General features: G+C 37.6%; 1 protein-coding gene across 2 annotated transcripts in view; it reads left to right on the top strand.

Annotated features, from left to right (window-relative positions):
* The window catches only part of LOC128026933 (alpha-1,3-mannosyl-glycoprotein 4-beta-N-acetylglucosaminyltransferase B), a 115,968-nt gene that overhangs the window by 925 nt on the left and 101,118 nt on the right, over nucleotides 1-13,925 (top strand). The gene's annotated exons all lie outside the window — the stretch shown is intronic.

The raw sequence follows: 13,925 nt of genomic DNA, 5'->3' as shown, positions 1-13,925 counted from the left end.
GTTAGTGAAATATGAGAAGTGGGTATGATGTTTAGTGGCCTTTTCCACTTTTGCCAGTTTTAAATCCTATTCAAGCTCTATATATGCTCTGTCAATCCATATTCATTCATGAAGCTTCACGGTTACACCAGCGTGTGAAACACAATAGATGAGTGCAGACTCTATTAGAGCAGCTGTGGAAAATTGAGTAATTTAATAGAATTCTAGCTTCTCTCTCCATCACAACTTTTCATCTTTTCTCTTTCTCTCCGGTCTGACTCTTTAGTAGTCGAGCTGGTCACAAATCAAAGCAGATGTACTCGGGCTAATTGCTTTTGTCAAGTGCAACACAGCTAAAAACTCTAGTATAGCTATCTATGACTCAAACCTTTCATTTGTGTTTGTTTCACTGGAAACAAACCGCCTGTTAATCGACTGATGTACAGAACTTTAACTGAGCCCTCCTGAATTTATTTTCTCGCTCCAGCACTTGAACATGTCTATAACTTCCTGTGCTCTTGTCATTATGATTATGAACATCTGTTTATGCTCCTCTCATCCATAGAAGCCATGCATCTTATTCGGTTCCCCAACATTATTCAAATGTAGAGTGCATTTTAGTGGTTGGTTGTTATGTACATTGCTTCTGTGGAAAGCCACACAAAGCTTGACACATGCAGTACTGTATAACGTGCATCTGAAAATGAGCTTGTACGGTAATAGATGGGTTGTCTGTATCAGCATACAGTGGAGAGTTTGAGTTTTGGAAGTTTCTGAGTCTGTCCACTCCTTTTTCCAGTTGAAGTGATTTGGACTTTTAAATATTGTCTTGCTAGAAGAACCTTCAGCACCCTGATTGTGTGTGTGTGTGTGTGCTGCTACATGTCTGATATCCATATCATGTTGGTCATATTTCTACCCTAAAACATTCAACTGCTTCTCTCTGAATGGGCTCATCCCAAATGTTGACCTCTAAGGTTCCCGTTACAATAGACACACCACTCATCGTAGTATCGTAATAGGTTTAAAAATGTTAAATATATTGTTTGATTAAAATTAGTCCTTTTTGGCTACTCTACTGCTACACAATGCAATGCATAAGTAAATAAATAAAATAATACACAAACCTATTGTAGTGTTAGTTAACAACACAGCATTGCGCCCTCACAGGATGATTTTTTATTAAGTTATGAAAATAGAAGGGTAAACATGCTTATGTAAAATAAATAAATAAAAAAGCATAGTGGTTATAAAAATAGGCTTTATTTTCTTCTTTTATCATTATTTAAATCTGCGAAGGCGGAAGAACTAAGAAATTACTTTCATAGACAGGATGAATATAAACAGAATAACTGTATGTTTATTGGCAAAAATTAAACACACACACTCACAGAGACACGTTAGAGAACATTAAGACATCCACAACCAAACGAGAGCATAAAATAAACAAATTATTCATTTTTGTACATCACAGTTTTTTTTTTTTTTTTTTTACATTTTATTATTATTGGTGCACATACAGTAAGGGCACACTTTGCATGTATTTTGTTAACAGAAGCGCTGTAAGCTTATGGTCAGGTAGCCGTTGTATGCATGCGCTGGAGCTGGAAGAATTAAAACACAAACATCCTGTACCTGTGCAGACATGCCTGCTCAACCCTCTGACACACAGCATTTACCCTTTATAATTACAGGACTTACACCTCAGTTTTTCATTTTAGCCTTACAGAGCCCTTCAGAAATGATAATCATTTATTTTTTATTATAAAAGAGCACTGAGAACATTCTGCTAAATATTGTGTTGTTGTTCAGTGGAGGAATGAATGTCATACATGTGTGCAGTACATGAAGAAGTGATGAAAGTGTTGTTGTTATTCAGTGAACAGGAGTATTTGTGAAGAGGCTGAGTGAGAGTGATCACGGTGCACACATGAGATCTGTTCAGTCCAGGTCAAAGCTTTTCCAGAGAGCTGGAGAGAAAGCTCTTATTATCTGCATCCTGAAAGAGATAAAGATCTTGCTCGACCTCTTCCCATTTACTTCTTGTTTAGTTTCTTTTCTTCTTTCTATTGGTTGCATACTAGAGCAGGTATCACGTTGCTTTTCATTCCTTCTTGAGCTGATGTGATACCCCAGTGATACTCCCCGGTTTCCCAGAATCCTCCCAGCAGAGATGAGGCGAGGAATCGGAGCAACCTTAAGTCTTAGAGCAAGTCTTGAAGGGCTCATATGATGCGATTTCAATTTTTCCTTTCTCTTTGGAGAGTTACAAGCTCTTGGTGCATGAAGAAGATCTGTAAAGTTGCAAAAGAGCCCAAAGTTATTATTAGAGTTATTCTCTAAGTTAAGACCTCCTAAAATGCCTAGTTTAACACATCCCCACATTAGAGCTGTAATCGGCCTTAAAAGTTAGGCCCGACAGGACCCGAGCCCGACAGGTTTCGGCCCGAGCCCGACAAGTACATTTTGATTGACAGCTTTTTTTAAAGCCTGAACCCGTTTACAGCCCGACATTATTCAAATGTGTGCACGCACACAGCTCTTTTGCCTTTTGTCAACAATGAATCATTTATTCATGTTTTAACATAATTTATTCATAACTAACGTAGACTAGACCACTTGGAAGTTGGAATAAAGAAATAAAATTAGTCCTCTGTGACATCGTAACATCTCAGCATTCTAGACATAGGCTCATTTAACCTATAAATAGACCAACGCACCAATAAAAACAAGTCATTTAAAAAAAAAATAATTAATTAAGATAAATTTTAAATTAAGATGGGTATTTGGCAATAACGAAATTAAGATAAAGGCTCCGCCGGATTTACTTTGCACTAGATAATATTTAATAAAAGAATAATGCCAACATTAGCGTAAATACTCTGTCAACATTATGCATTTAAGACTCAATGAATATTTAGTTATCATTTGAAAAGCCTTTACTCACAGAGATTAGGCTAGGTGTTCATGTTTTTGTGGAGGAAAATGATTGAATCCACTGTAGATGTCTTCAGCGCGTTCCTGCGCTCACTGATGGTGCGTCATTATTCTCATTATAAACATGGTCAAAACTTTTCCACACCTCAGACTTTGCTTTAGTTGCTGGTGCAACCAAAACGTAATCACCAGAGGCAAGCCTCCGTTAAACCTGCTCAGCATTCATTTTCACATCTTTCTCGTGCTAATCGAAACACATCACATGACCACTCGTTTACCTCGCAAACCGGAGCACAAGCCCGAGCCCGCGTAAGATGATAGAAATTAAGCCCGAACCTGACCGAATCCGTCGGGTCCCGACGGGTTCGGGCAAAGATCTTCAGCTCTACCCCACATGTCTACGTCACTATGTGGAAACATTTGCATAACACCGGCTAAATGTTCACGCAAGGAAAGAAGTGTAGCTTTGATTCTCGCTGTAGTATTGTTGTCTTGAAGTCGCTGTGTGTTTCGTTGTGAAAGCGAAGCTACTTTGTTTGGTCTTCCAAAGAGGACACAACTAGAAATCAGTGGTTAAGTTGTATTTACAACAGTACTTTTCTGGTCTTAAATTTCCCCATTTCGTTTTTGAGGTTTAGGTTCACACTCCCTTCCTGAAGCAAGTCTAGTTTGGTAAAAAAACAAAAACAAACATCATATCACATTTGGTGTGTCTCTCACACGTCTCTGGCACAATGATTTCAGTCATAAAAAAGCATCATGTCACAAAATTTAAGGTGATAAATTGAAAGTAGGGCTGTACAATTACAATGTACAATGGTGTTTTCACATGTATCAGGACACAAAGACATGGACTGCTCTTAGAGTCACTTCACCAGCATTTCACCATATCTTTAGATGAAAACTATTATCAGATACACTGAAACTCAAAGATCTGGATTACAACCTGCCAAAATAAAAGTTTGACTTAACTTGAAGACATTTTGAGAGAAATGTTATTGTTGCACAATGATGTACTTCTGCGTGATTTGATCTCCACCATTTTTGATGACACTTTTATAAAATCACAATTTGATTATTATAGAAAAAGTCAAATAGAATAGGGTAGTAAAACTATTAGTAGAATAGTTATAGGGAATTAGTAAAATGATTCATTATTTCAGTCGAGGAGAGGCATAGATCACACACTTTATCAACAGAAGTTAAAAGGTAAAAGCAAAGCATTGTGTTATAGGAAATGCCATTCAAGAAGTGTTTCTTCTGATGTTAAAGCAGTTAATTTGTTTCTTTGTCTTAAGGATGTCTCCGAATGATTGGGAGCTGGTTTGAGTTTTCACTCATTTGACATTTATTTTTGATCCAGAGACATTTTATTTGATGATGAAAGCTATTTGCGTTGTTCACAGTCACACCCTGGTGTTTTTTTTAACACATCGACCACATGTGAGCCATGCTTCAAGGTTTGCATGTTGCTTGCACTACTAATTTTTCAAATAGCAATACTCAGTAAAACTCTCTTGTTAAAAGAAAAGGCATGTCGTTTTTCTAAGAAATAAGTGATACTAAAAAGCCATGACTGTCTGATTGGTGTTTATTTCTGTAGAGCATCATGGGTAATGTAGTCCAGAAATGGGCTGGAACCATACAGGCTGATGGCTTCAGCGAAACAATAAACAATCAATTAACAATATCTTTCAATTCTGGAACCCAACTGTTGCACTTTATAGTGCTGTATGCAAGTATGACTAATATTTCGGGTTTTATTGAATTATTTTCCTTTTTATAGTCAAAACTAATTAAGTCATATTGGAAAATATGTCCCTGATATCCTGGTCTTTAGTCTATCCTTTAGTCTGTACTCTCAACCATCAGAAAGTCTGTAGCATGAACACCGGTCAAGTTAAGCAGCAATGTTTAGTCTACAAGTTTAAATGCTTTTCCCAGCGTACGGTTTCTTAGAGAGTTTTGTCATAGCGGCTCCAGTCTGTGGCCCCAAGGGCTTGAGACTCTGTTGCCAGAGTAAATGTAACAAACAAAATAACCATGTGACAGTCTGCAAGAGTAGTCTGCTTTCCCTGATGTATGAAGTAGTTACTTAGTACACTTTTATAGTAATAGATTAACACAATGAGTGACTAATAAAGAAAAGATTCCCTTGATTTTAGCAGGGATTGTGTTTTCTTGTGTGAGTTTGTAATTTGTTAACTGGAGTGCAAGTCTTGTTTCACTGTTTTGGTGCGTATTGTTTGTGCTTAATCCAGATTTTTGTTGTGTGATTCTTGGACCTTTGGAAAGACTTGAATTATTTAGGGCTGGAGTGGCTCTAGACTACTTGAAACCCTCCCTCAATAGAGGCCCAGCTGAAAAGAGAGCCAGTGCTCAATCCAACTGACTGAAGCCCATCTAAATATTTAATTCATCCAAAGCCACAAATTCTGAGAAAGCTCTGATCAATTCACTATGAATGCTGATGAAGGTTTAGACTTCTGCTTGACTACAGACAGCCTCTGGAATAACAAGGATGCATTGTCTTTATGTATTTCTATTGGGTTGACTTCTACATTTCTTTTATTTATTTTTTTGTGATGCAAAGCTGAATTTTTAGCATCATTACTCCAGTCGCCATTGTTTGATCCTTCAGAAATCATTCAGATATTCTGATTTGCTGCTCAAGAAACATTTCTGATTATTGTCAATGTTGAAAAAAGTTGTGCTGCTTCATAGCTGTGTGAAAATCATGATATGTAAAAAAAATTGTCAAGAGGTTCACAAAAACACTCTTTTGTAGCATTATCAATGTTCAGTTTAATGCATCAAAGAGGGGTTTATCCACACTGTATCACACAGTCTGTGTGTTGTGACATCGTGATGATCTGTGAAGGCATATGTTCAGTGTGTGTGTGTGTGTGTGTGTGTGTGTGTATCAGGGGATGTGCCTGTAGGCAGGAATAGTCTTGTCTCTCTTAATTTAGCCCCAGTGATGCAGCTCATGTAGCCCTTTTCTTTCCCTCATTATATTACGTGGCACTCTGCCAAAGGCTACATTATGCAAGCCACCCTCTCTCCTGACAGCACTTGCAAACATGACACACACACACACACACACACACACACACACACACACACACACACACACACACACACACACACACACACACACACACACACACACACACACACATACTCAAATCTTCATTTGAATGAATGAGAAATGCTGTAAGCTGTACTGTTGTGAAAAGTCAGTGACGGCTCTTATAAAACAATATATTTTTTCAGCGTAAACTCTAAAAATAGTTCAAAGCAAAATACTGTTTAGTGCAAAACATGTTAAAGATTATCTGATAGGTTGTCGATTCATTAAATTATAAACTGTTTCTTATAAAAAGCTGTTTATTCAGTGGAGTGATGCCACTTCTCCATTGACATCCATAAAAAAAAAAAAAAAAAAACGGGCTCTGGTTTCCTTTCCCACAGACTGCCAAAGTGGAAACGTAAGCATTAGTTGTTAGGCTTTTTTGGCTAAAGGTTGCAGGCATGCCTTCTAGTGGCTTCTAGTCCCCTTGCAGTTGGTGTGTATTGAGGTTTAGGTCCACACACACACAGACACACACACACACACACACACACACACAGGATTGAGAACCAAGGTTAGCAGGTGGCCTCATTTATAATTAATGTGACTGATGTTTTAGCTGTTATTTCCATATGGAGAAACGCAGGTGTGTGCACCCCATGTGCATTCAGCGTTTACTTCTATTTCACAGTGGAGCAAATCTTTCTTGCAGATGTTTACAAGACATCCACCATCCTGCTTCTTTGAGGAGAAGTAACAATGCAAATCTAGAAGTCTCCTGTTATTATCGACGCAGCTGACTACTGCAGTGTCACTGTGACATGCTGTATAGATGCAATATGTATTATAAATAATTGTGTATCTGTGCTGTGATTGGTTAGCTGGGCCAGTGTGTGTTGTGATTGGTTAGCTGGGCCAGTGTGTGTTGTGATTGGTTAGCTGGGCCAGTGTGTGTTGTGATTGGTTAGCTGGGCCAGTGTGTGTTGTGATTGGTTAGCTGGGCCAGTCCGTGTTGTGATTGGTTAGCTGGGCCAGTCCGTGTTGTGACTGGTTAGCTGGACCAGTGTGTGTTGTGACTGGTTAGCTGGGCCAGTGTGTGCTGTGATTGGTTAGCTGGGTCAGTGTGTGCTGTGATTGGTTAGCTGGGCCAGTGTGTGTTGTGATTGGGTAGCTGGGCCAGTCCGTGTTGTGATTGGTTAGCTGGGCCAGTCCGTGTTGTGATTGGTTAGCTGGGCCAGTCCGTGTTGTGATTGGTTAGCTGGGCCAGTGTGTGTTGTGACTGGTTAGCTGGGCCAGTGTGTGTTGTGACTGGTTAGCTGGACCAGTGTGTGTTGTGACTGGTTAGCTGGACCAGTGTGTGCTGTGATTGGTTAGCTGGGCCAGTGTGTGTTGTGACTGGTTAGCTGGGTCAGTGTGCGTTGTGATTGGTTAGCTGGGCCAGTGTGTGTTGTGACTGGTTAGCTGGGTCAGTGTGCGTTGTGATTGGTTAGCTGGGTCAGTGTGCGTTGTGATTGGTTAGCTGGGTCAGTGTGCGTTGTGATTGGTTAGCTGGGCCAGTGTGTGTTGTGACTGGTTAGCTGGGTCAGTGTGCGTTGTGATTGGTTAGCTGGGTCAGTGTGTGCTGTGATTGGTTAGCTGGGCCAGTGTGTGTTGTGACTGGTTAGCTGGGTCAGTGTGCGTTGTGATTGGTTAGCTGGGTCAGTGTGCGTTGTGATTGGTTAGCTGGGCCAGTGTGTGTTGTGATTGGTTAGCTGGGCCAGTCCGTGTTGTGATTGGTTAGCTGGACCAGTGTGTGCTGTGATTGGTTAGCTGGACCAGTGTGTGCTGTGATTGGTTAGCTGGGCCAGTCTGATTAATTACAATTTAGCCAAAATGAAAAATTCTGTTATCATCATTTTGTATGATGAACAAGTTTAATTTAGGCTTTTATTCACATATAAAAATTAGTCAACAAACACAGACATAGAGCACAACAAATATAGTAAATGGACGCTCAGCCGTGCGTGCTTGATACGCCAGAACCAATGAGGATTATTCATCCCTGTCACACAAGCTCAGCCAAACTGCTTTTGACCATATGTGATGTCAAATATAAGCCTGTCGTCTTTTTAGTGTGGTCGCGTGGACTTTTTTAGTTCATGGACAAAAGGAGGAAAGGATATTAATAATATCCTCATTTATGTTCCAAAAAATAAATAAAAATAAAAATAATCATAATGACATCAGGGTGAATAAATAATGAAGAAAAATCTCATTTTGCTTTCCACTTAAAAATTATGAAATGAGAGTCATTATTAACAGAACATTCATGATTTGGTGAACTATTTGTTATAGAGTGGAGAAAGGAAGAAGTGTTGTGGTCATTCACAGACACAGATCAGTTGTTCTGGTTATTGGTCAGAGAAAAGGAGGGCAATAAGCCAAGTGTGCTCTGTATATGCAAAACCACCTTCTCTCGGTCATTTTCAAACACACTTCGTACCCTGTAGAGTGTGATGATGGAGGAAAGACAGACAGGACGTGACTGATGTACTGAAGAAAGCATGTACTCTCTGCTCTCTTTGGATAATTCATCATCACTGCCCATCTGAAAGGATTGGTCACACTTTATTTTAAGGTCCAGTTCTCACTATTAACTAAAAATTAACTATGACTTTTCCCTTAATAAACTCCTAATTACTGCTTATTAATAATTAGTAGGGTAGTAGTTAAGTTTAGGTATTGGGTAGGATTAAGGGATCTAAAATATGGTAATGTAGAATATGGCATTAATATGTCCTTTATAAGTACCAGTAAACAGCCAGCAATATTCAACTAGTTAATGGTCAGAATTGGTCACTATACTAAAGTGTTACCAAAAGTTGTCATTAAAAAAGTAGCAAAAGGTTTTTTGTTTTGGGTTAGAGTTATTCCGTAGTATTCTGTAGTAATTAATTATAATATGTGATTTAATGTGCCTGTGTAAAACAATAGAAGTCTATGGTGTGTTCCTGTGTGGATAGTTGGACAAACGTGTGTGTGTGTGTGTGTGTGTGTGTGTGTGTGTGTGTTTGTGTGTGTGTGTGTGTGTGTGTGTGTGTGTGTGTGAGAGTGTGTGTGTGTGTGTGTCTGTGTGTGTGTGTGAGTAAGTGTGTGTGTGTGTGCGTGTGTGTGTGTGTGAGTGTGTGTGGTCCTCTCAATCATTAGTTAGTTATCAGGAGAATAGCATGTGACCAGGAGAGACCATGTGGTCATTGCATGTGATGTCTCAGTGTTAATCTGCGGTCACACCGGACTTTGAGCGTGTGAAATTACTTCTGACCCACAGCAATGCAAACCATACGGCTTTAAGTTTGTCTGTTCTTTATGTTTGCAAATCTTTTTGTTTGCACTTTGCAAATGTACAGTTTACCAAACCGAACTTAGGTCCACTGTGTGAGACAAAAGTTGTGTTTCTGAGGAGTGTGTGATTATTTTCTGCCTTTTTGCTCTCTTGCTTTGATTACATCATGCACACTTAGTAAAGTGTAACTTTATGCAACCTCAGTCAATGATGAAACCATTTTTTTATCAATATGTTTGTTAAAAAATATACTACCATTCAAAAGATTGGGGTCAGTCATTTATTTCTCTTTAATAAAACTTTAACTTTGATTTAGTACGGACTTATTAAATTGTGACAATAAATACGTTTACAATGTATTTACAATCTATTTCAAATGGCTTTTTTAAATAATTTTTTAACTTTTTATTCATCACCCTGAGAAACGACACTGAAGTAATAACTTACATTTAATTAAAAAAAATATTCAAATAGAAGACAAATATTTTAAATGTTAATAATATTTAGCTAATAACTGTTTGACTGAATTTTTGATAAAATAAATGCAGCCTTGGTGAACAGAAGAGATCGCTTTCAAAAACATAAAAAAATGTTACCGATCCCAAAGTTGTGAACATGAAAACGTAAAAAATGCACCTCATACCCACAATTATTTACCTCTTCATTGAATTTCTAAATAAAAATGTATTTTGTAAGTAGTTCACATGACAAAAGGTTATGAGGTGTGACTCCCTAAAAACATGTGAATTTAGGCATATATATATAATATATATATAATTTTTTTATGTAACAAAAACAATGACATTTCTAAAAACATTTGATAAAAGAGTACGTTTCAGTGCATTACTTCATCTTCCGCTCAGATCTTCAGTTTTGTCAGTATCCCTCTGCGTTTGAGCTAGAGGGGTTTGTGTGGTTTCTGTGAACGGTCATACATTGCTGTTTCGTGAACAGACGGTGTTTGTACTTGTGTCTCAGAGAGCCATTTAGGACCTCAGCATTATCTCTAGCGATGTGATATTGCCGGTTAGCCCTGTGAAGTCTCTTTACACACACTGTTTGCGTGGTTGTGACTGTATGATTCAGCATAGCGTTTAACCTCTCGTGGTGGCCTGGCCATTGTGCTTGCTTGTGCGTTTTTCTTTCATCCCTATCTGTCATCCTTCTATCTTATTTGTTGGCTTGCTTTTTGTGCTTGAGGTCTGTCAGGAGAGGTCATGTTTACCCATAGCGCGCTAAAGCCAAGAAGGATAGATTTTCCCACAAGGCATTGCTCTCATGACCCTTTCAGAGTTCACTCTCGATTTCTCTGTCATACCCCATTAGAGCCCCAGACCTTTGATAAGGGCCCTGACACCCACACAACCCTGCGCTGAAACTGAGAACAACAGGAATGCTCTTACTGATCCCTGTTAACAGAAAAACCTTTAGATGTGAGGAAGCAGACTGCTGAACATTGCCGAAATCCTGTGGAAATGCCCTCCGCATTAAGAATAATAACTATAAGGATAGCTATATTAGTGTCCACACCAACAGACCACTACGATCTGTTTATTAAAAGTAGGGATGCACCGAAATAAATAAATACAATTTCACCATTGCATGAATAAAATAGCCAAAATGTGCTTTTTACCGTTTTGGCGTAAATGACAAAAAAACAATTCAAAAATAAATTATCACTATAAACATTTTTTACATTATAGCAGACACTATATCAAACAAAGCAACATTTACTTAAAATTAATAAGGACATTTTTGGACATTAGACCCCTTTCTTGAATCAGGCATGTATTCTTTACTGTACAATTAAAAGCAGCCTTGCTGAACAGAAAATACTTCCTTTAAAACATGAGAAAATATTACAGATCTTAATTTGAACACTATGTGTGAATGTTATAATAAGTGTATTGACAGAGCTGTTGTAATGGTTATTATCATTATAATTGTCCTTTTATTTTTTTAATTAAATTAAATTACAATACTAACATTTATAAATGTTGATAGAGTTTTTGCTTTTTCTCAACTTTTATTTTGGCGGAAACGCGCAGGAAGACCTCGAAGCTTCTTTTTGTTGACAACAGCAGATTTATGAATGAGTCTCACTGTACGTATACCATCGTCACATGACTTATAAAAATTAATAAAAATGTGACTGAGCAACTGACAAGTAACACTGGTTGCTATTTGATTGCATCACATTGTTCGGTACAATTCATTCGGTCTGTTCGCTTATTCGGCCGAACCTGAAAAAGCTTTTTTTTTTGCTATTTTCGACCAAATAATTTCGGTTGCCGAACATTCGGTGCATCCCTAATTAAAACTGTGCACTGCAGGTTTGCAGTCTTCCCCTTTACAGCCTTGTTCAGATTGTCAGTCCAAACCAGATTTGTGTGCACATCTGGTTGGAATCGGATCTAAATGATTGACTGTTCACACTGTGTTCAGATCCAATTTGTACGGTCTCTTTCGTTTCACTCAATATCTGCATCGGTTTCTATAGCAGTGATTTTGTGTTGGTATTCCTACACTGAAAACAACAACAGCAAAACAGTTTGCAATACAGATGTTGTCTTTACAACATGGCGACATGTTGCCATCATTCTGGATTATTAAATCTTACATCTCAGACTGTAACGCAACTTAAATAGGATTTCATATTACTATTATTATTTTTATTTTATTTTTTGCTGTTCACACAAGCTACTTAATGATCAAATTTCCAATTGGATATGCACAAATATCAGATTTGGGCTGAACAAGGCTTAAATGCTCAAGCTCTTCAAAGTCAAAGGATTCTGATTGGCTGTTTTTATCCCTCATCAGCAGAAAAAAATTGTAATTATCGTTATTGTTTTTGGTTAAGATTCATAATTATTTTCACAAGGATATCCAAGACCTGGATAAATCTATTTCCATTCATCTCGATGAGGTCTCCTGAAGTATGCAACCTCCTTGCTGTCATAATCACTCATGAAAGAAGAAGAAAAATCATAGAGAGGAGCCCCGAGGACCTCGTGACTGTTGTTTAAAGGTCAATGAGTCTCTTAAAATATCTGATCATTTGACCAAAGCAAGGTTGGTTCTGGTTGTAAAATGTCATGTGGCGTTATTTCCCAAAAAACGAAATAATTATGAATGAATAATTTATGATATTTTGCAAAAAAAATAAAACACCTTAAAAATGACGTTTTTTCCCCTTGATGGTTAAACTACACAGCATTCTTAGTGTCAATAAATGTAAAAAAAAATGTTTTAATAATATATATTTTTTAATATATGAAACCACTGTGAGTTTTATTCTTATGAAAACAACATGAATATCATGGGACTTTATTTCCTTTATTTTTATCATGTATCCTAACAGTATCTTTAAACATTCACCGTGTTCAAATGATAAATTCATATGATTTTTCAAATGATTTTCGTTTAAACATATCTCTCGTCAATACACCAGTATTTGTCCTCATGTGTTCTCATAGATTTTATTGCAGTTTTTTTTACCACACATCCGGATCAATAGAGCTGATTAGAATTAGAGTTAGCCACAGCTCACTGACCTGCGTGACTGTTTGTCCAGGTTTATGATGAGCAGGCTCCAAATTAACTCTGGCCAAGGGCGCTTACTCAGGGTTTGTGATGTGGCTGCTTTCAGATCCAATACAGCTGTAAACTCTCTATTACACTGTTCCTCATTTGCAAAACAAAATGCAGTCAAATTCTCTGAACAAACACAACGTCTGTGTCCAGTGTAGACGGGCGATGGGTACAACTATGCATTGAGGCAGTCACATGCAAATGTGTTTTGTCTGAGAGACTTCACAGATCCCGCAGTATCCAAACAAGCCATTTTTGGAGCTTGGTTAAATCACTACTTTGTTTATGCAAAGGATGACATTTTATTTTATTAAGCTTGAAAGAGGCTTTAATGGTACAAAGACCTCTTAAATATCAAAAGATCAAGGAAAATTAAATTTTTCATGTCATGATGGCTTTAAAAATTGGTTTTGTATTCCTATAGGGACAAATAAATATTTATAATATATTTGTTAGTAATGACCAGTAATAATGTTGTGGGCTGTAGCATGCCATTTTCTCACTACTCCCACCATGTGCAGTTGTGGCATAAAGGTAATTACTAATGTTAGTGATTTAATATAATGTGAGAGGAAGCATTGTCATCTCTGCAGAGATGCTTAAATGAGATACTGGTGGGACAAATGATATGATGCACACTGAATATTAGTCATTTTTAAATACAGTGATTAATTGGTGAAGCCATTACTCTACAAAAGGGCAGCTTCGTTCCTGGAGGGCCACTGTCCAACCTTATGTCCAACCCCTAATCAATGGTTCAGGTTTGTTTGGTGTTAGATCTGAACTCTGCAGGACAGTGGCCCTCCAGGAACGAAGCTGTTTGTTTACATTTTTCAAGACAGATAATGTACATGCAATTTCACTGTAAAATACTGCAATTTATTTTCATGTAGCTTTGGAATGATTTAAATTTATTAAACATTCAGGTTGTATAAAGTAATGAGGTGACTTCCCATTTCCCGAAAACTTATGTTAATGATTATATTATTTATATATAAAATGATTTTTATGTTTTCAATA

The sequence above is a fragment of the Carassius gibelio genome, chromosome A14 (assembly GCF_023724105.1).
Source record: "Carassius gibelio isolate Cgi1373 ecotype wild population from Czech Republic chromosome A14, carGib1.2-hapl.c, whole genome shotgun sequence".
Taxonomy (NCBI): Eukaryota; Metazoa; Chordata; class Actinopteri; order Cypriniformes; family Cyprinidae; genus Carassius; species Carassius gibelio.
This window is presented reverse-complemented; position numbering and strand designations above follow the sequence as displayed.